Genomic DNA, 21,255 nt, shown 5'->3' on the forward strand with positions numbered 1-21,255 from the left:
GGAGCAGCCCATTTGATTATCCTGCACAAAACACAATAGGAAGAACAGACAAATGTCCACTGTTGATATTTCCATAATCAGTGGGTTAGACATTCTGTTTTGTCAGCAGGAATCTAGAATGTTACCTTCCAGGTACCAATTAAGGGTCATGGCAGATCAGTGCCAAGGTGCCTGGGTGACAAGTTACCCATGCCAGAGATTGGGTCCGGGGGCCCTCCCCTTCTGTAGTGGGGTGAGGGTGTTGAAGGACCCCCTAATAGGTAAGTTGGGACAGTGGAGGGGGATCCAGAGGCCATGATGGGGAGTCCGAGGGGGATCGATAGATCGGGGCAGCATTTACATATGAGCTGGTCAGCACAGGAAGCGAGGTAATTGCGGCCTCGGCGGGGCATTTCTCGCTAAGGCCCCCCAAAAAACAGATAGTGGGATAATTCTCGACACAGCAGGCAAGGCCCGCTCTGGGCAAAATTCTCCATTTGGGAGACTAGGGTCTGGATTCTCCGATTTGTTTTACGTGGGGAAAAGCAGCGCCGCCTGGGTGAAGTGGGCAGGTCTTGCATTGTGAGGGAGAGGATGGCCCTTGGATGGACTTTGGTAGTAACTCTCCTGAGGAGTTACCCCCTTGTCCCATCGCAAGATCCACTGCATCAGAGCCACGCTGGTCAGGACCAGTGGTGTTTCTCGCCCAGTTGATTCCGTGGCCAGAGGATAGGAGAATCATGCAGGCCCAGAGAATATGGAGCCCGGACTGTGAAGTGGATGCAAATGGGTCATTAAGACCCATTGCATCGTCCCACTGGTGTGTGGGCGTGAGCCTTGATCTGATGCCAGTGGGGGGGGGGGTCAGAGTATCTGAAATGGATCAGCGCCGGACGTTTTCTCCCCAACGCTGGATTCTCCACTGCACTGGAATCTCGCTACTGGCAGCACGAGGCGGAGAATCTTTCCCTGTTTTTTCCCCGTTAAATCATGCCCAGAATCCAGAATTGTCACAGTGCAGAAGGAGGCCATTCAGCCCATCATGGCTCTCCAAACAAGCCAACAAGTGTCATTCCCCCATCTTCTCCCCCATAACCCTGCATGTTCTTCCTTTTCAGATAACAGTCAATTCCTTTGTGAATGCCTCGAGTGAACCTCCCTCCACCACAATCTCAGGCAGTGCATTCCAGATCCCAACCACTTGCTGCATGAAAACGTTTTGCCCCTTGTCACTTTTGCTTCTTTTGCCAATTATTTTACATCTGTGCTCTCTCATTCTTTATCCTTTCATAAGTGGGAACAGTTTCTCCCTCAACCACTCTGTCCAGACCCCTCATGATTTTGAATACCTCAATCAAATCTCCTCTCAACCTTCGCATCATCAAGGAAAACAATTCCAACTTCGCCAATCTAACTTCATAACTGAAGCTCTTCATCCCTGGAAACATTCCCGTGAATCTTTTCTGCACTTTCTCCAGTGCCTTCTCATGTTCCGAGAGTGTGGCACCCGGAGCTGGATGCAATATTCCAGCTGAGGCTGAACTAGTATCTTATCCAAGTTCAACATAGCCTCCTTGCTCTTGTATGCCGCACTTAATAAAGGCTGGGATACTGTGTACCTTATTAACCATGCTCTCAAACTGTCCCGCTACTTTCAATAATTTATGCGCATACACACCCAGGCTCCTCTGTTCCTGCACCCCCTCACAACTGTACCATTTATTTTATATTGTCCCTTCATGTTCTTCCTACCAAAGTGAATCATTTCTCATTTCTCCACATTGAATTCATCTGCCACTTGTTTGCCCATTTCACCAACGTGTCAGTTCTTTTGAAGTGGAGATGCCGGCGTTGGACTGGGGTGAGCACAGTACGAAGTCTTACAACACCAGGTTAAAGTCCAACAGGTTTGTTTCGATGTCACTAGCTTTCGGAGCGCTGCTCCTTCCTCAGGCGAATGAAGAGATATGTTCCAGAAACACATATATAGACAAATTCAAAGATGCCAAACAATGCTAGGAATGCGACCATTAGCAGGTGATTATATCTTTACAGATCCAGAGATGGGGTAACCCCAGGTTAAAGAGGTGTGAATTGTATCAAGCCAGGACAGTTGGTAGGATTTCGCAGGCCAGATGGTGGGGGATGAATGTAATGCGACATGAATCCCAGGTCCCTGTTGAGGCCGCACTCATGTGTGCGGAACTTGGCTATAAGTTTCTGCTCGGCGATTCTGCGTTGTTGCGCGTCCTGAAGGCCGCCTTGGAGAACGCTTACCCAGAGATCAGAGGCTGAATGCCCTTGACTGCTGAAGTGTTCCCCGACTGGAAGGGAACATTCCTGCCTGGTGATTGTTGCGCGATGTCCATTCATTCGTTGTCGCAGCGTCTGCATGGTCTCGCCAATGTACCACGCTTCGGGACATCCTTTCCTGCAGCGTATGAGGTAGACAACGTTGGCCGAGTCGCACGAGTACGTACCGCGTACCTGGTGGGTGGTGTTCTCACGTGTAATAGTGGTTTCCATGTCAATGATCTGGCACGTCTTGCAGAGATTGCCATGGCAGGGTTGTGTGGTGTCGTGGTCACTGTTCTTAAGACTGGGTAGTTTGCTGCATACAATGGTTCGTTTGAGGTTGCGCGGTTGTTTGAAGGCAAGTAGTGGGGGTGTGGGGATGACCTTGGCAAGATGTTCATCGTCACCAATGACGTGTTGAAGGCTGTGAAGAAGATGACGTAGTTTCTCCGCTCCGGGGAAGTACTGGACGACGAAGGGTATTCTGTCGGTTGTGTCCCATGTTTGTCTTCTGAGGAGGTCGGTGCGGTTTTTCGCTGTGGCGCGTTGGAACTGTCGATCGATGAGTCGAGTGCCATATCCCGTTCGTACGAGGGCATATTTCAACGTCTGTAGATGTCTGTTACGCTCCTCCCCGTCTGAGCAGATCCTGTGTATACGGAGCGCTTGTCCATAGGGGATGGCTTCTTTAATGTGTTTAGGGTGGAAGCTGGAGAAGTGGAGCATCATGAGGTTATCCGTGGGTTTGCGGTAAAGCGAAGTGCTGAGGTGACCATCCTTGATGGAGACGAGTGTGTCCAAGAATGCAACTGATTTTGGAGAGTAGTCCATGGTGAGTCTGATGGTTGGATGGAACTTATTAATGTCATCGTGTAGTCGTTTCAGTGATTCTTCGCCGTGGGTCCAAAGGAAAAAAATGTCATCGATGTATCTGGTGTATAACGTCGGTTGAAGCAGTTCTTTTGAAGTTACACATTACGCTCCTTACAGTTCTCAATGCTTCTAAGTTTCATATCAGCTGCAGATTTTGAAATTGTGCCTTTTGCTCTAAGTTCTAGGATATTAATATTTATCAGGAAGAGCAAGAACGGCACCCACATCCGAGGAACTCCATTACAAACCTTCCTCCAGCCCGAACAACATCCATTAACCACTACTTTCTGTTTCCTGCCACTCAGCCTATTTCCTTTCCATGTTGCTACTTTCCTTTTTATTCTATGAATTATGAGTGGGATTTTCCAGCCGTGCCCGCCCTGTGAACAGCAATTCTCGCCCGATGTCAACGGACCCGCACGTGATGATTCCCCCGGTGTGTCGGATCAGAAACCTTTCCCATATAACTTTGCTCATAGGTCTGTTGTATGGCACTAAATCAAATGCCTTTTGGAAGTCCATGTACACTGCATCAAAAGCATTACCCTCTCTATCATCTCTTCAAAAAACTCCAGCAAGTTATCTAAACACGATTTCCCCATGCTGGCTTTCCTTAATTAACTGCATTTGTCCATGTATCTATTAATTCTGTCCCAAATTATTGTTTCTGAAGGAAGAATGTGAACTCAGTGGAGAGTGCAGAAGAGGTTTACAAAAATGGTTCCAGGGATGAGAAACTTCAGTTATGAGGATAGATTGGAGAGGTTGGGACTGTTCTCCTTGGAGAGAAGAAAGCTAAGAGGAGATTTGGTAGAAATGTTCAAAATCAGGGGGCTGGACAGAGTGGATGGGAAGAAATTGTTCCCACTCGTAAAAGGATCAAGAACGAGAGGGCACAGATTTAAAGAGATTTGCAAAGGAAGCAAATGCGATGTGAGAAAAAATATTTTCATGCAGCGACTGGAATTCATTGCTTGTTCGTGCGGTGGAGGCAGATTCAATCGAGGCAGTCAATAGAGCTTTCGAAGATTATTTGAATAGAAATAATACGTAGGGGTAGGAGGAAAGGGAGGGGAAAGGCACTTTGGGGAGCAGTGCAGACACAATATGTCAAATGGCCTCCTTCTGCACCATAACAATTCTGTGATTCTGTGAAGATTCCTCACTGAAGTTAAACTGACCGGCTTTAGTTGCTGGACTTATCTTTACACCCTTTTTTGAATACGGTTGTAACACTTCCCCAATCTTCTAGAACTGCTGTCATCACATTTGCCATGATGTGGCGATGCCGGCGTTGGACTGGGGTGAGCACAGTAAGAAGTCTTACAACACCAGGTTAAAGTCCAACAGGTTTGTTTCGATGTCACTAGCTTTCGGAGTGCTGCTCCTTCCTCGGGTGAATGAAGAGGTATGTTCCAGAAACATATATATAGACAGATTCAAAGATGCCAGACAATGCTTGGAATGCGAGCATTAGCAGGTGATTAAATCTTTACAGATCCAGAGATGGGGTAACCCCAGGTTAAAGAGGTGTGAATTGTGTCAAGCCAGGACAGTTGGTAGGATTTCGCAGGCCAGAGCCAGATGGTGGGGGATGAATGTAATTAGCCAGTATTGAAATGACACAAAAATTCTTAGGCTTCAAAACAATGGTCCTTTGTGTTGCTAATTTCATCAGAGAAAAGAAACATTGGGCTGGATTCTCCATCCAGCGGCGGCGGAATCAGGAAACGCGACTGGGCGGAGAATCGCATGTCGGCCAAAAATGGAGGCCGGCGCCGGCTGCCCAATGGAATGCCATGCTCCGGTGCCTCAACAGTGGTGTGAATGTTGGCATGGGCATGCAAATTGTACAGTAAACTCTGAAACCTGGCAATTTCAGAGTCCCCGTGATGCTCAGCCTCCACCAGGAGGAATTACCGATGGCGAGATTCACTTATTTAAAAATGGCAAACAGACGACGTGACAGGTGAGAGAGAGAGGGAAGGTAAAAAAAGTGTCCAACATCAGCATAGTATGCTGACAGCTGTGCTGTTGGCCGATGGGGCTTCTGCCAGGCCGGGGGGGAGGAGCGGCTGGTGGCCTGGAGGTGGGCCATGGGGTCGAGGTGGACAGTCATGCACACTGCTGACTGCCCATTGTCAACTTAGCGCCACTGATCGTATGGCTGCCACATGATGCCTGTGCTAGCCCATTAGGATGTCCTGAATCGCTCCAGGACTGGCACTGCTTTCCGGGCCATGGAATCCCGCGATTCAATCCCAGCGTCAGCACTTAGTCTCTGCAATGGCAAATCCAGCCCATTATACTTCTGCTGATCTGTATTGGAGTTAGATCCACATGCCAACAACATAATTTTGCCATTTGAATTCTGTTTTTTGGCACTGTTACCCAAAATATATTCATTTTGAAGATTTGAGCACTAGAATTTTAAATATTCTCAACAATGACACGTTTTCTTGTACAGTACTGACTATATTTGCACTACAATTGCTTGAAAGTTTGTAGAATTACTGTATCATATTTAATTTATCCCATTTACATGAACTGGGAAATTATACTGGCAGTTAAAAGAGACATTTCGTACAGCAAATTATTTACAATATTTTGTGTTGTAAATTATATTTTGTGCTAACATTTTCACTCACAAAGTATAAATATATACAGTGAGTTTTTAAAAAATCATTTTTGGGATGTGGGCACCGCTGGGAAGGCTAGCATTGCTGTCCATCCCTAATTACCTGTGAGAAGTCGTTTTGTAAGTTATTTAAAGTTAAGATCATATCTGAAGTATAAATTGTATGGGTTTAATTTAATATAACTCTAACTTTATGCAATGTTCTATGTGCAGCCTGTACCATCTCAGGGTATAAAAAAACCTCAAACAAGCTGAAATAGTGTCTCTTTACTCACAGGTCACCAGCCCACCCTCTCGGTTGGGAAAATTGTGGTATATGGAAGAAGGAAGAAAAATAAACACAGCCGAGACCAAAACTAAACAGCAGAATTTCACTCCTCATTTCGAGGTGTTTTAACTATGATTACAACATGATAAGTGACCGCCAAAACCAACATCAAAGTGTTATTTTACATTGCATTACGCTCCGAGTAACTTTTGAAGCCAATTTTTCACAAGCTGTTTGAAACATTTGGAGGCTTTTGTGACACACAACCAGATGTTCTGGGTTTGGATTAGGGACCAAGAACTATTCCTCCTTTTCGGGGAAGAACCCAGGAACAGAGGCAACCTTGTGGGGTGAGAGGAAGGGGGAACGGCCAGGGATGGGGTGGTGGGGTGTGAGGGGGGTGGGAGGTGAATCCCATTATTTTCCTCACATGGAGGATAAATTGCAGCTACTCTGTTCGATCTAATTTGGGGCTAGGTTTGGTGGGAGTTTGATCTCCAATCTGTAGTATATGAATTTATTGCAGGGGATCTGCTGGGTTAGTTGACACAAAGATTATCACCACAGTTCTGGTTGTGTTCTGCAAAAGAGTAATATATTGGCCAACCACCTGTGGATCACTTCTCCATGTATTTCTTGCTCTTGCAAACTGCTTTGTCTTATTTACTGCTACTTATTTTGCTTTCCAATCCCAATTAAGGCACAGAATGGTTCATCCATCAGGATTTTCCTTTTACCTTTGTTTACATGGAGGAATGAGGAGAGGATTTGAGGGAGGGTGTGTGGTTCAGTCTGCACTGAAATTAGATAGCACTTGGGTGGAGAGTAGAGAGATGCTCTGGCAGTCAGTGTTGCCAACAAGAAATGTTGTTGAACCCTTAAGCACCGAAATACCTCAACAACCTGTTATAGACATAACTGAAGTATCCGTTGAAGCAAATAGTAATGAACTGTCTGTGCCAAATGAGGGACCCATTATTACAGTTCCTGTTAACCTCAATCCTGTGGAAACATCTCAGAGAATAGAATTATGCCTCTGTACCAGAAACAGAAAACCTCCTCAAAAACTTGATTTATAATAATTGAACCTATATATCTCATGGATACAGTGTGTAATTAGAATTCAGGACTAAGCAGAAATTTAATTATTTCTCCAATTTTATCATATTTTCTATTCGCCTGTATAAAGTAATTTGGTAAATAAAGATTGAGGAAAGGAGTTAAAGGGGAGAGATGTGGTGATTGTCATTTAAGACCAGCCTTACTGAATGTGATCTGAACAATCAATCAACACCTAGCAAGGGGACCTCTCTAAGGGGAGGAGTTTTTCTGGTTTGAAAGACTGTATTATGGACTAGCTCAAAGCATGCAGCTCATGAAGCCATCTTGTCAATCAAGTTTGTTTGGCCAACTTAAGAAACTTCTGGGTGTACGTCTTCACATCTGGTGACAAGGACAAATGGTCCTGGTGCTGTCTTGGGCTCCATATCTGTGAGGATTGTGTTTCAAACTAAGACTGAAGAAAAAAAACCTCACCAGAATGCTTCTCTTCAGGTGAATAAACCCATTCCTCCACAGAAGACTTGAGTCAATACATTCAACATCTCAGGATTTATTTTCAGGTAAATTAAATAGGGGAGGAAGCAAAGCACAAAGCAATTTTTTTGAGCATCTATGGAAGTCAGACCTACAAACTTATTTACAGTCTAACAGCTTCTAGAGTGCCGGGCTCCAAATCATTCAGTGAGCTCGCGGACTTAATGGAAGTCATTTTCAACCCAAACTATCAGTCATAATCCAGAGATTCAAATTTAATTTGAGGATGAATTGATCGCGGCTTACATTGCCACAATAAAGTAATTATCAAAGCATTGTCATTTTGGAGCAAACCTAAATGACATGCTACGACATCGATTAGTCTGTGCTGTGAGCACTTATGCCATACAGCACCGATTGCTATCAGATGTCAACGTCAAGTTCAAATGGGCAATAGTGAGAACGCTGGCCATGGAAAGCACTGAAAAAGATTCACAGGAGCTGCAGAGTGCACAAAATGGCATTGTATATCAATTATGGTGCGAACCTGCAGCCAGCCACGGCACCAAAACCGGCAGCACAGATGCAAAGTGGGAAACATTTCAAGTCACCCACAGAACGAAAAGATATAGTGGAAGAAGTCAGACAATGATTCTTGAAGTGAAATGTCACCGATGTGGAAGTAACCACACCCCTGAACCATACAGATTTCAAGAAAAAGAGTGACATTATTATCACAAAAGAGGACATTTGATAAAACAGTGCAGAGCTAAGTCAATATTGCCGAGTCACCATTCTGTGCCTTATTTGGGATTGGAAATGCCGAGGAACCAATCAGCCAAGATGATACAGTTCAACAATGTGAACGAACCTGACACCATTGATTCTGATATTCACTCTCTTTTTAATCTTAAAGCTGTCAAGCCAGACCTTATTACTGTAACGCCCCATCTCAATGAGAAGACTCTAAGTATGGAAGGGGATATAGTGACATCACCCATTGTGATAGATGAACACAACCCAACCATTGAACTGGGAGAGCACTGCTGCCGAGTTGAAGACATACATGGGAGAAGTAATAAAAGTAAAAGGCACCCCATCAGTCTGCCCATCTCCCTAAATAATAGTGATGGGTGAAGGACCAGGCCTTCTGGACCATGATTGGTTTAAAGAAATCAAGTTAAATTGGTCTGCGATCTTTCAAGTGCGGGCAGGGTGACTGCCAGAATAGTTAAGAAAGTATGACAGTGTCTTCCATGACAAATTAGGCAAAATCAGAGGCTTGCAAGCTCCGATTACATTGATCCAGAGGCAACTCCTCGATTCTTTAGGGCAAGGCAGATATCATGGGTGGGATTTTCTGGTCTCCAACACCGAAATCGCGTTTGGCAATTGGCCGGAGAATCCCCTTTGGGGCCGCAATTGGGGGCGGTGCCGCTTTTGCGATGGACTGCCCCCTCCAAAATGGCGTACTCGCAGAGTATGCCGCATGCCGTCGGGACGGCCTCAGGACGTAACCTGAGACCCTCCACCGAAGCTCCGCCCCCGATGGGCCGTGTTCCCGACGGCGTTGGGCGCGTGTGCTAATTTTTGGGGCGAATCCGGCGTGGCGGCTGCAGACTAAGTCCAGCGCCGCCACAGTTGGGGGAGTCAATCCACGGGCTGGGGTCACTGGCGGGGTGTTGTCTGGGGTTGGCGAGCCTGGCCAAAGGGAGCACTATTTGGCAGGCCTTGTACGCGCGCGGTCGGCGCCATGTTACACTACACGGCCGCTGCAGGCCGCTGCAGGCCGCCACCGTGCGCATGTGCGGCTACGGACCCGGCAATTCTCTGGCTGTATGCGCATCTGGAGCCGGGGGCTCTATACTGTGTGCCTGCCAGCCCCCCACCAGACGGAGGATCAGTGGAGGTTATATGCCGTTTCTGCGGGCGTAAAACGCCACTGTTCGCACGCCGGCGTCAACACATAGTCTCCCACACGGAGAATCCAGCCCACAGGCCTTTCGAGAGAAAGTGGATACTGAGTTAAGCAGGTTGGAAGACTTGGCATCATCCAGTCAGTTCAGTTCTTGGAATGAGCAGCATCCATTATTCCTGAAACCGGATAAGATCATCCGTGATGACAGTTAATCAGGCCACAAAGCTGGGTAAGTATCCAGTCCTGAGAATTGAAGACCTGCTGGCAGGAGGTCAATCTTACACAAAGTTGGGTATGAGTCATGCATACCAGCAACTTGAATTAGGTAACACTTGCCAGGGGTATGTCACGATAAACACACACAAAGGCCTGCTCCAGTATATCCTGCCTTTCCTGCCGTTCAGTCTGACTTCGGCATGTGCAATATTTCAAAGGACGATGGGAAGTCTGTAATTAGGGCAACCAGGGGTTGGAGTATTCCTTGACGATATCCTTATAGCTAAATTGACAGAGACTGAACATCCAGCAAACATAGAAGAGGTGTTAAAGAGGTTTCAGGAGACAGGTTTTTAGGGGGGCACGGTGGCAGAGTGGTTAACACAGCTGCCTCACAGCTCTAGGGACCCGGGTCAATTCCGGCCTTGGGTGACGGTGTGGAGTTTGCACATTATCCCTGTGTCTACGTGGGTTTCCTCTGGGTGCTTCCTTCCACCGTTCAAAGATGTGCACGTTAGGTGGAATTATGGGGATAGGGTGGGGAATGGGCCTAGGTAAGGTGCTCTTTCCGAGGGTCGGTACAAACTTGATGGGCCAAATGGCTTCCTTCTGCACTGTGAGAATTCTATGATTCTATGGAGTCCACCTCAGCAAAGAGAAGTGCCCTTTACAAGCCACTGAGGTCACCCACCTGAGGCACTTCAAACACAGAGGGTTACACCTCTGAAAAGGTCAAGGTGATAAAATAGGTGCCTTCTCCTATCAGTTTTGTAGATTGATAAACTACTATAGACAGCTTTTACCCAACTTATCAACTTTACTGATTCCCTTACATATTCTGCTTAACGAAACACCTTTGTTGGTCTTAGAATGCCCCCCAGGAGGAAGCTTTCAACAGAGAAAAACAATTGCTGCATTCCTCAAACCTGTTAGTACACCTCAACCCATCTAAAGAACAGATAGTGACATACCGCACTTCTCCATATGGCGTTGCTGAGATGTTGTCCCATGAGGTGAACGACAGCTCTTAAAGAGCAATAGGGTGCGTGCCAAGAAGTTATATGGAAAACACCTTCCCATTGTTACTGACCACAAATTGCTTTTGGGCCTCTTCAAAGAGGACATAGCGATAGCCTCAGCAAGAATTCAACAATGAGCATTAATTATGTCTGACTACAAAAATACTGACCTGGGATGCACATAGCGAATGAGGATGGCCACAGCTACTTTCCCTTGTGAGAAAGTATCACATGTACTCTTGTATCCCAAGAAATCGTCTTGGCATTAGAGTTTTTAGACACATTAGCAGTCTGTGCGAAGCACATTAGATATGGATTAATCAGAGATTTAATGGGAGCGGCAGAGTTTTTGCGTGTACACAGAAACCCAGCAGTGGTGGGCACTCTTGTTGTGTGACATCTGTGCCTGATCAGAGCGCAAGGATTGGTGGCGGTGAGTAGCTGCTGGCCTCTGATCGACCTGGAGATCGGGAATTTCAATACCGGCCGGGGCCATTGGTGGGCACTTAAGAACTTGATTTGAGTAGGCTTCCCCCACTGAACCAACACGTGTTTTCCCATTGGTTCTCCAACCAGTAGATGAGATTCTTGTCGGCGCCACAAAATCCAGCCCTTCAGTGGGAATGTATGTACTGATTCCACATATACATCTTCACAAAAATTGCTTCTGCACATTACTTGAGTGATAAACCTGCAGGTCAAGGATGGATTTACAATGAAACACTCCACACCCTGGGAAGAGGCCCCAAGCGTAAGGGGGTGACCCAAATGCAGACTCTCTGATTGATTACTCTCACAGCCAGTCAGGTATAGACATACATGGAAACCCTGCCCACAATTGTAAAATCAATCCGTATTCTCAACTGAGGGCGGGACTTATCTGATCTGTTGCAGCTCTCGGCTTTGCACAGGCGCTATGGAGTCATTCATCCATTTGGAAATACATTGCCCATGCTGCATGTGGCCGAGCATCTGTGCAATGAGAAGGGTCAGTGTGGAATCAGGGGAGACCCAGCCTGCGATGCCTGATGGGAACTTGAGAATCAGTGAGCAAGGGTGGCTGTCACATGGACAGGGTTGAAATTGGAGGTGAGCATCTGTGAATCCCAGCCCCCAGGGGCAGGAACTAGGATTGCAGTCATTTAAAATCCCTCAGACCCATCCCCCCTTCACCCTCCCATTCCCTCTCTTCCACCTGCAATCCCCCCTTCCATTCCCCTTCACAGGAAATGGTGTGTTTCATTGAAAATCCATCCATGCAAAACGCAAAGGTTATTTGTATGTTCATATTGAAAAAAATGACTATGGCAAAGGTCAAGGTCACCATGAATCAATAATGTAAGGCAGCACGGTGGCACAGTGGTTAGCACTTCTACCTCACGGCGCCAGGGACTTGGGTTCTGTTCTGGCCTTACGTGCCTGTGGAGTTTGTAGGTTCTCCCCATGTCTACGTGAGTTTCTTCCGGGTTTTCCAGTTTCCTCCCACAGTCCAAAGATGTACAGGTTAGACGGATGCTAAATTGCCCTTTAGGGTAGCATTGCAGGAATAGGAGAGGGGATATTGCGCCTAGGTAGGTGCACACCCAATGGGCCGAATGATCTCCTTCTGCACTTTAGGGGTTCTATGATTCTGGGATTCTAAAGTTCATAAAGTGTAAGCTAACCTCCCCTATAAAGTGAGTACTTTATCGAAGGGAAATCCCTCAGAAAGATTGAGGGCACCTCACACACATGCTGTCAATATTTTTTTTCTCTGTTTGGACAGGAATTCCTCTTGTCATGGTAGTTGAACACACAAAAAAGTGGGAACTGTTTGAGCTGCACCAGATTCTACAACAGCTGTGCCTTGACACCCTCAGTTTGAATGAAGACAGAGCTTACCTGATGTTTCCTGAGGGTGTAGGTCTCAAGCAGCTGTCAGACAAGGGAGAGAAGGACAGTTATGGAGAGAGTTGTGGCCTTGCAGCAGGAATGAAAACTGCAGGGAAGAGGCTAACTGAGGCTTCTGACTGAAGGGGAATTCAAGAGAATTTGATTACGTCCGGTTGAAAATGGAGGGAAGCTGGGAAAAAGAGTGATGTGAGACGGGATGCTTTGTGGCCTGGTGAGGTGCTGGAGCAAGAGAGAGGGGTGGAATTGAGGGCAGGAAATGAAGGCATAAACGGGCATGATGCATTTTCTGGAGCTGTCCAGCTTTGGCTGTGGACAGATCTGTTAACAATCAGTATATGAAGCACAAGTGATTCAGATCTATTTGCACTTTTATTTCTTACTCATTGGTTTGTTTGAATTTTGTGGGACTAATGGATTCAACAGTTTTATTTGTAATTTGCAGTTTATAATTCTTGAAGAGCTGCTGATGCAGTGCCGCCCTTTTGTCTGTTTGTGCCCCCATTGGGCAAGAGGATGAGTGAGTGGGATGGGCGAGGCTCGGCTTCAAGTGTAGAATATGACGGTGGAATGTTGGAGAGCGCTGAAGTTTCCATACCCGGGCACTTCTTACAGTGCAGCAGTGTCCAAGTGCAGCAGCACAACTACTCACTGCACAGCGACAATATACACGTGTTTGCACTCGTGTATGTTATGCTCAGTATTGGAATGTTTTGTAAACAGATAAAACACTGATGTTAAGTGCAATCTTTAATAAAGGCGAAGGGAGTCAGATGAGTAACACAATGATGATGGGCTGGATTCTCCGTTTCTGAGGTGAAGTGCCGGTGCGAACGGAGATTCCGCAGGAGGTTCACGACAGGAAAATTGGTGCGAACCCCTCATCGATTCCGGTACCAGTGAGGGGCTAGCATCGGTGCCACTTGAAACTCTCATTAATCGCACCAAAAATGGCGGGGAAATGGTCATGTCCTAGGCCGCGTCGGCAGTACTCGAACCCTAGCCGCCAACCGTGACCCCACAGCTCACCCCCCTGCTATCCCCCACCATTCCCACCAGCCCTCGCAGAAGTCCCCCCAGCCAGCGGCACAGATCCCGGATGCGTGTGGCGGGACACTGTCCGCAGCCGGCACACTGTGTTCCCGACCGCTGGGACCACACGTGGCCCGCACCGTCGGGTACTCAGACCATCAGGGGCAGAGCATCGTGGATGGGCCAGCCGATGACACGCCAATGGGGTTGAAATGGCACGCGCTGTGCATCACGATGACGTGGTTTGGAGGAGAAAGAGCCTGGCACCAGCGTCAAACTGACCCGATTCCGCCGTCAGATTCCATTCTCCACCCAATCGCCGATCACGATTTCGGCATTGGGCGATGAAGAATCCAGCCCAATGTTTATTTATGATGCGTACTATTTACAAAGGGGCCCGGTTGACCCGGTCCTCGCTCTCTGTCAGTTCCTATCTGGCCGACCTTATATACAACATGGTATCTTCCCCATAGTTAGCGGGGGAGTTCATACTCCTTGAAACACACGAGGAACACAAACAATCCAGCCCCGCATGTTCCGTGCAGGTTATTACAGAATCCATGTGCAGTATTTATAAATAACCTGGCAAGCTTTGACCTGGTTAGGGACTGGGAGAGATAAGCTTGAATTTCAACAAGGCAATTATTCAAACAGGTGTGTTTTTATGCTGATCAAAATGTGTATTTTCTTGCCGATGGCCTTCGGGTCCTGGGAGGGCAGGTGGAGGAAGGGGGTGTGGGGGCCTGCTGCACGAAGAAAGATCAGCACAGGGTCCCACCAACTGTAAATCCACCAATACTGCCGATTTCTGTGTGACACCTTCAGGCATTTTTAAGGCAAGCTCATTAATCAGGCCCAAATTCAGTGATTAAACCAGATTTACAAACAGGTGTGACTTATTACAACCGCACCCATGAAGCAGCTATTTTCACCCACTCATCAAAATAATTCTCACTTCAGATGACGTTACAATAATGAGTGAAAAATGTCTGAGAATCTGCTTCAAGTATCCCCCCCCAACTTTCCATTAATTATTGCGTCATTAAGTAGCTAGTGAATGATATAGCAATGTATGCCTATGTGCATTGCATAAATTCGTCGGTGCTATGTGATATAAATCCGGTAGCATAAAATGCATCAATTAATAAATATGATGCTGTACAGAAGGGAGCTGTTCAGAAGATATTGGGTGCGAGGCCTGGATTGGGCGCTGTTTAGTACTGGTCCACACAAATGCGGAACAGGCCTAATGGCACCTGGAGGTCTGCCATGCCTTTGGAGACACGGGGGTGGTCGGGGAAAGGGCAGGTTGGCCCCCTGGCTCTTCCTCTTGCACCTGGGCATCTTGGCACTGACAGTCTGGCACCTTGGCACTGCCCTTTAGCACTGCCAGTGTGCCCAGGAAACACTGCCAGGCTGGCAGGGGCACTGCCACAGCACCTGGATGGCAGTGCCACAGGTCTGGGCCTGTGGGGGCCCATGCCCATGAAATGAAATGAAAATTGCTTATTGTCACAAGTGGGCTTCAAATGTGAAAAGCCCCTAGTCACCACATTCCGGCGCCTGTTCGGGCAGGCTGGTACGGGGAGGCTGGTCCCCATGAAAAGGGGGATAGAGGAGTATAAAGAGTGGTGGGGGTGAAGTGAGAGTATGCCGAGGCCTAATAAAGGTTGGGGAGGTGAAGTGTGGGAAGCACTAAGTGTGGCTGAATAGCAATGTGGATCACACCCAAAAAGCCAGCGAGAAACAACCTGCCACAATTGCCCAAAATGGCACCTAAAAAATGTTTTGGTTGAATCGCATCCATTGCCTGTTTTGGTTCTTTGATGGTGCTCTTCATTGATTTCTGCTTCCCTACTTTTTCCCCTTAGTTCCGTAAATTCTTCTCCTTCAAGTATTTATCTAATTCCCTTCTGAAATATATTATTGAATCTGCTTCTACTACCCTTTCAGGTTGCAATTTGGATCAAAATATTGACAAGACTGCTAAGAAAAGTAGACAGGATGCTTGGTTTTAGAAATTGAGACATAGAAGACAAAAGCAAGGATGTTTTAACTTATATTCCTTTTTTAAAATAAATTTAGAGTACCCAATTCATTTTTTCCAATTTAGCATGGCCAATCCACCTACCCTGCACATCTTTTTTTTTGGGGTTGCGGGGGCGAAACCCACGCAAACACGGGGAGAATGTGCAAACTCCACACGGTCAGTGACCCAGAGCAGGGATCGAACCTGGGACCTCGGTGCCGTGAGGCAGCAATGCTAACCACTGCACCACCATGCTGCCCGTTTTAACTTATATAAAAAAAAATGTTGCCGTGGTTCCCTCTGGTACTTCTGTCAGTCACGTAGAATCTGCGTCCTACGGTTACCGATCCTTCTGCCAGTTTCTCCTTAGTTATTCTTAACGAACGTTCATGATTTTGAACATCTGCATCCAATCTCCTCTAACTTTTCCCTGCTCTAAGGCTAACAACCCCAGCTTTTCCAGTCCCTCCACATAGTGAAGCTCTTCATTCCTGATGCCTTCTTTGGGTGGGATTTCGGGCCGATCCTGCCAAAGGCGGTCCCCCGCTGTGAGTTCCATGGTGGCAGAGGGTGCGAACAATGGGAAACCACGTGGGCAACCATTGCAAATCACGCCATGGCGGGGGGAAGGGGGGGGGGGGTGGAAATCCTGTCTAATTTTGTCACTGCTGTGTCAAAACATATTGCGCAATATTAAATGTAATACTCCAGTCGAGGCCTAACCAGTGTCTTAAAGAAGTTAACATTTCCTTGTTTTTGTCTTCTGTTTCTCCATTACTAAAGCCAAGGATCCTGTTTACTTTTCTTAGCAGTCTTGTTTATTTGAATTGCACCCCTCAGAGATTTGTGTCCCACCCTGCTGTTCCTGCACGCCCTTTGACTACTTTTTATGTATTTTAAAATAAATTTAGAGTACCCAATTCTTTTCCAATTAAGGGGAAATTTAGTTTGGCCAATCCACCTACCCTGCACATCTTTGGGTTGTGGGGGTAAGACCCAAACAGACACAGGGAGAATGTGCAAACTCCACACAGACAGTGACCCGGGGCCAGGATCGAACCCGGGTCCTCAGCGCCGTGAGGCAGCCATACTAACCACTATGCCACTCCCCTTCACGCCTTTTAACATCCCATTATTTTGTTTATATTGTCTCTGCTCATGCTTCTGATCAAAATGTATCACCTCACACTTCTCAGCATTAAATTCCATCTGTCGTCTACTGGCCCATTTCAATAGTCTACGTCTTCTGTTACTATCCATCACATTGTTTATTGGACTTTTGAGCTTCGAGTCATCTGTATGTTCTGAAATTATGCTCTGTATACCCAAATCAAGATCATTAATATATCAAAAAGAGCAGTGGTCCTAATACTGACCGCTGGTGAACAACATTGTGTACTTAATTCCAGAGTAAACCACTTCATCATGTTTCCCACAGACAAAAGGAGGAGACAATATTGAAATATAATTTTGTTTCAAACTGTTGTGACAGCTGGCCAGCTCGAAGGGGCCAAAACTGAAAATGACTTGGGTTAGATAAATAATATAAAAGCAATAATAAGCTAAAACAACTCCCAACTTCGGGTGCAAATCTTTATACAATTAAGGCTAATGTCTGGATTAATTATACAACTTTTGGAACAAGTTTACAATATTAATACTCAATTGATGCCATTTGATGCAATCCTCTGAAAAAGATTTAACTGTCTTGTAGCTACGGGACAACATTAGATCTTGCATTTCACTGTTAATGGGCAGTCAGTCGGCCCTTGTCTTCTTTTTGCATTTATGGCAATCCTCACAAGACCCATGAGGACACATCAATTGATTTCCCCATGGGACCCGTGGACCATGAGCTCCTCCATTAGTGGACAGAGGCCCATCAGCTGGGGCTAAAACACTCACCTTATAAAAGCCAATCCGGACGGAGACCGGTGCGTTGGGTAGTGTCAGTTGGGGCCTTTGAGCTGTAACATCACCGAGGAGTACTCATAAGCCATCATAAAAACATTGTCCAGGTTCACAGATTGCTTCAGCCGACTCCCGCCGCCTGTACAACCCCGTCGCCGCCAATAACGGACAAAGTCGTATTAACATTGAACTAAATGGACATCCATCCGTGACAGTGCGCAAATCCGGATGAATGTTTCTGCTCCTTGTCGACGCCCACTCAAAGTGGATGGATGTGCACTGAATGTCTTCCACCACCACGCAAATCACCTCGCAAAAATTGCACCAATCCTTTAGCATCCATTTAATTCCAGGGGTGCTTGTCACAGATAATGGAACCCCGTTTACCAGCAAAAGATTCCAGGCATTTATGCGGCCAATGGGGTGAAGCCTGCCCTAATCACCACCTATCCTCAAACAGTCTGGCTGAGCGGGCAGACATTTAAACAGGGCCTGAAGAAACAGAATGTAGGTTCCCTTGAGATGGCACAGTGTTTGTTGAATTATCAGACGCCGTCGCATGTCACAACTAGGGTAGCCACACCGGATGAATCTGTGCCTCGACTACCCTGTCTGCCATTCTTTAATCAGGAAGTACTTCCCATCAGGACCCATGCCCAGGCGAGCAGGACATGGACAACATGGCCTAAGATATGGTCAAAGAATCCTCAGTGCTCCTGGAGGACATTGCAATCAGAAATGGGCCTTCAACAATGCCTCTTCGGCTCTCTGAGTGAAAAAGGCACTCCCCAACAAGATATAAGCCCCCTGACCCACCAACAGATGCTGGAAGCACAGACACGGGCAAAGTAACAAAAGAGACCCCTTCAACAATCCATCGCAGGGGAATCTTCGGACTTGTGGGAGTGGGGAGGGATATAGTAACCCTCATGGGACCCACGGGCCACCTCAATTGATCTTCCCATGGGACTCATGGACTATGAGCTTCCCCTCTAGCTGGCAGAGGGAGGCCCACGAGTTGGGGCTCGTAAATTTGCCTTATAAACGTTGGCCCAGACTGGGGCCGCCATTGCTGGTAGTCCCGGTTGGGATCTTTGAGCTGTAAGCCGCATTGCTGCCTTTACATTGTGTTGATCAATTAAATATTGTTCAACCTACCTTCTGGGGCCTCCTGAGCTTTTATAGCATTGTAATATGGAGTCCTGAACTTTAATTAAAATGTTACTTTCACATGGCAAATCACATATGTTCCAATTGCGTTGTGTTTCTTACAAAACCTTAGGTGCACATTTATATATTCCTGTGCATCTTGCCTAACAGTATTGCAGTCAAACAAGTTGACATTTTGTTGTACGATTTTGAGTCTGAGATTAATTAGTCTTATCATTTGACAACATCAGCATGGATCTTACCTGTCAGAGCCGGTGCTGAAGCATTGCAATACATAGATAAGTCTTGTTACTCCAGTGTAAATGGTCTCTTATCGCTGTGATAGTATGCTAAATACTTCTGTATTAGTACAGTCTTCATCCAGGATTGATCGTGCTGACACAGAAATGAATAACCTTCTTTGTGACCTTTCTGTAAATTAATGACAAATGACATGCTAAAATTGGCACAGGAAGGAAGAAACATCCCAATGCCTAAGCTAGTTTACTGACTTTATTCAGAATAATTCAGTCTGAGCCAACCATAAAATACATTCGTTATTTTCCTTATAAATTAAAAAAATTTTTTTTTTTAGACATTGAAATGCATTGGAATTCTTTTTTATCTGCTATATAATTGATTAAGCCTACAATTTATGTGCCGGGTACCACTGACAGTGTGCCAGGGGCAGTGCCAGGGTTGGCATTGACAGGGTTCGGACCCAAGCAGGGCTTTGCCAGGTAGAGAGGGAGGTTCCCGGGGGGTGAAGGGATGGGTGGGGGGGGGGGAGGTGAGAGAGGTCAGAAAACAGGGGGTGGGGGCAAAGATCGGGTTTGCCATACAAAATGGCGCCACGATCTGCGAGGAGCCTTTTCTGCTGCTGTGCTTCAGGCCAGCAGGCAATCCCTCTAAGTGCGGTCTCAGAGGAGAGATTGGATTGGATTTGTTTATTGTCACGTGTACCGAGGTACAGTGAAAAGTATTTTTCTGCGAGCAGCTCAACAAATCATTAAGTACATGAAATGAAAAGGAAATAAAAGCAAATACATAATAGGGCAACACAAGGTACACAATGTAACTACATAAGCACCGGCATCGGATGAAGTATACAGGGGTGTAGTGTTAATGAGGTCAGTCCATAAGAGGGTCGTTTAGGAGTTGGTAACAGCGGGGAAGAAGCTGTTTTTGAGTCTGTTCGTGCGTGTTCTTAGACTTCTGTACTTCCTGCCCGATGGAAGAAGTTGGAAGAGTGAGTAAGCCGGGTGGGAGGGGTCTTTGATTATACTGCCCGCTTTCCCAGGCAGTGGGAGGTGTAGATGGAGTCAATGGATTTGAGGCAGGTTTGTGTGATGGACTGGGCTATGTTCACGACTCTCTGAAGTTTCTTGTGGTCCTGGGCCGAGCAGTTGCCATACCAGGCTGTGATGCAGCCCGATAGGATGCTTTCTATGGTGCATCCGTAAAAGTTGGTTTCTGTGGTGCATCCGTAAAAGTGGTAAGAGTTAATATGGACATGCCGAATTTCCTTAGTTTCCTGAGGAAGTATAGGCACTGTTGTGCTTTCTTGGTGGTAGCGTCGACGTGGGTGGACCAGGACAGATTTTTTGGAGATGTGCACCCCTAGGATTTTGAAACTGCCAACCAATAAATAGTCAATAAATAGGAGTCTGACGAAGGAGTCCTTGTTGTCGAGATGTTCTAGGGATGAGTGTAGGGCCAGGGAGATGGCGTCTGCTGTGGACCGGTTGCAGCGGTATGCGAATTGCAGTGGATCAAGGCATTTGGGGAGCATGGAGGTGATGCGCTTCATGACCAACCTCTCGAAGCACTTCAGAATCTCCCCGAGGCAAAGAAAACCGGCAAATTTCTGTTGGATCGTGGGATGTTTCTCAGTGGTGCAACCGCCGAGAAACACCCCGCTAAACGTGCCGTTCAGCAGACTTTGGGTGCGATTTGCCGGCCTCATTACACTCGCGCTCAAGCGTAACGAGGCCAGTGAATAGCGGGACAGGCCAAAAACAGCAACCGTGCCAGGCGCCAAACTGTTTGCGATGCAACTGGACTGCTCCCGTAGTGGAAATTGGAATCTTGCCGCAGCGTGACAGGAAACCAATTATCACCACTTAAGTCGTATTTCCAAACAATTAATGAGAGCCACCCCATATCCAATGGTCTCCTGTCATTGATCAGCCTCCCCAGTAAGTGTTCACACTGGCCCCGACTAGTACTCCTTTTTAAAAACGTGAAGGGCTTCTGTGGGGAGTCGGGGAAGTAAGTAGCCATCTTTGCTCACAGTCACAGACCCCGGGGGCACTGGACTTGCTGCCTCTGTGCTCAATGGGGGATGGGGAACCCTAGGCTGGGAGTGGGGGGACCCTCTGCAGGGGTGGGTCACCATGGGAGGGTGGGGGAGTGCTGGGAGGGCAACAGGGGGGGCAATCGCTCGCTGCACCATCATGCCAACCCCTGAACCCGTTCTGGGGGCAACCCTTGTCCCTGCCC

At 46.9% G+C, this 21,255-nt stretch overlaps 1 long non-coding RNA gene across 1 annotated transcript in view; it reads right to left on the minus strand.

Moving 5' to 3' along the window:
* LOC140429513 (uncharacterized) overlaps positions 1 to 21,255 on the minus strand; it is a 48,487-nt gene that overhangs the window by 19,867 nt on the left and 7,365 nt on the right. Inside the window, exon 3 of the long non-coding RNA XR_011949106.1 lies at positions 19,017 to 19,185. This is a non-coding gene — a long non-coding RNA (uncharacterized lncRNA). The remainder of the gene's footprint in view (positions 1 to 19,016; positions 19,186 to 21,255) is intronic.

Source organism: Scyliorhinus torazame, chromosome 1 (assembly GCF_047496885.1).
Source record: "Scyliorhinus torazame isolate Kashiwa2021f chromosome 1, sScyTor2.1, whole genome shotgun sequence".
NCBI lineage: Eukaryota > Metazoa > Chordata > Chondrichthyes > Carcharhiniformes > Scyliorhinidae > Scyliorhinus > Scyliorhinus torazame.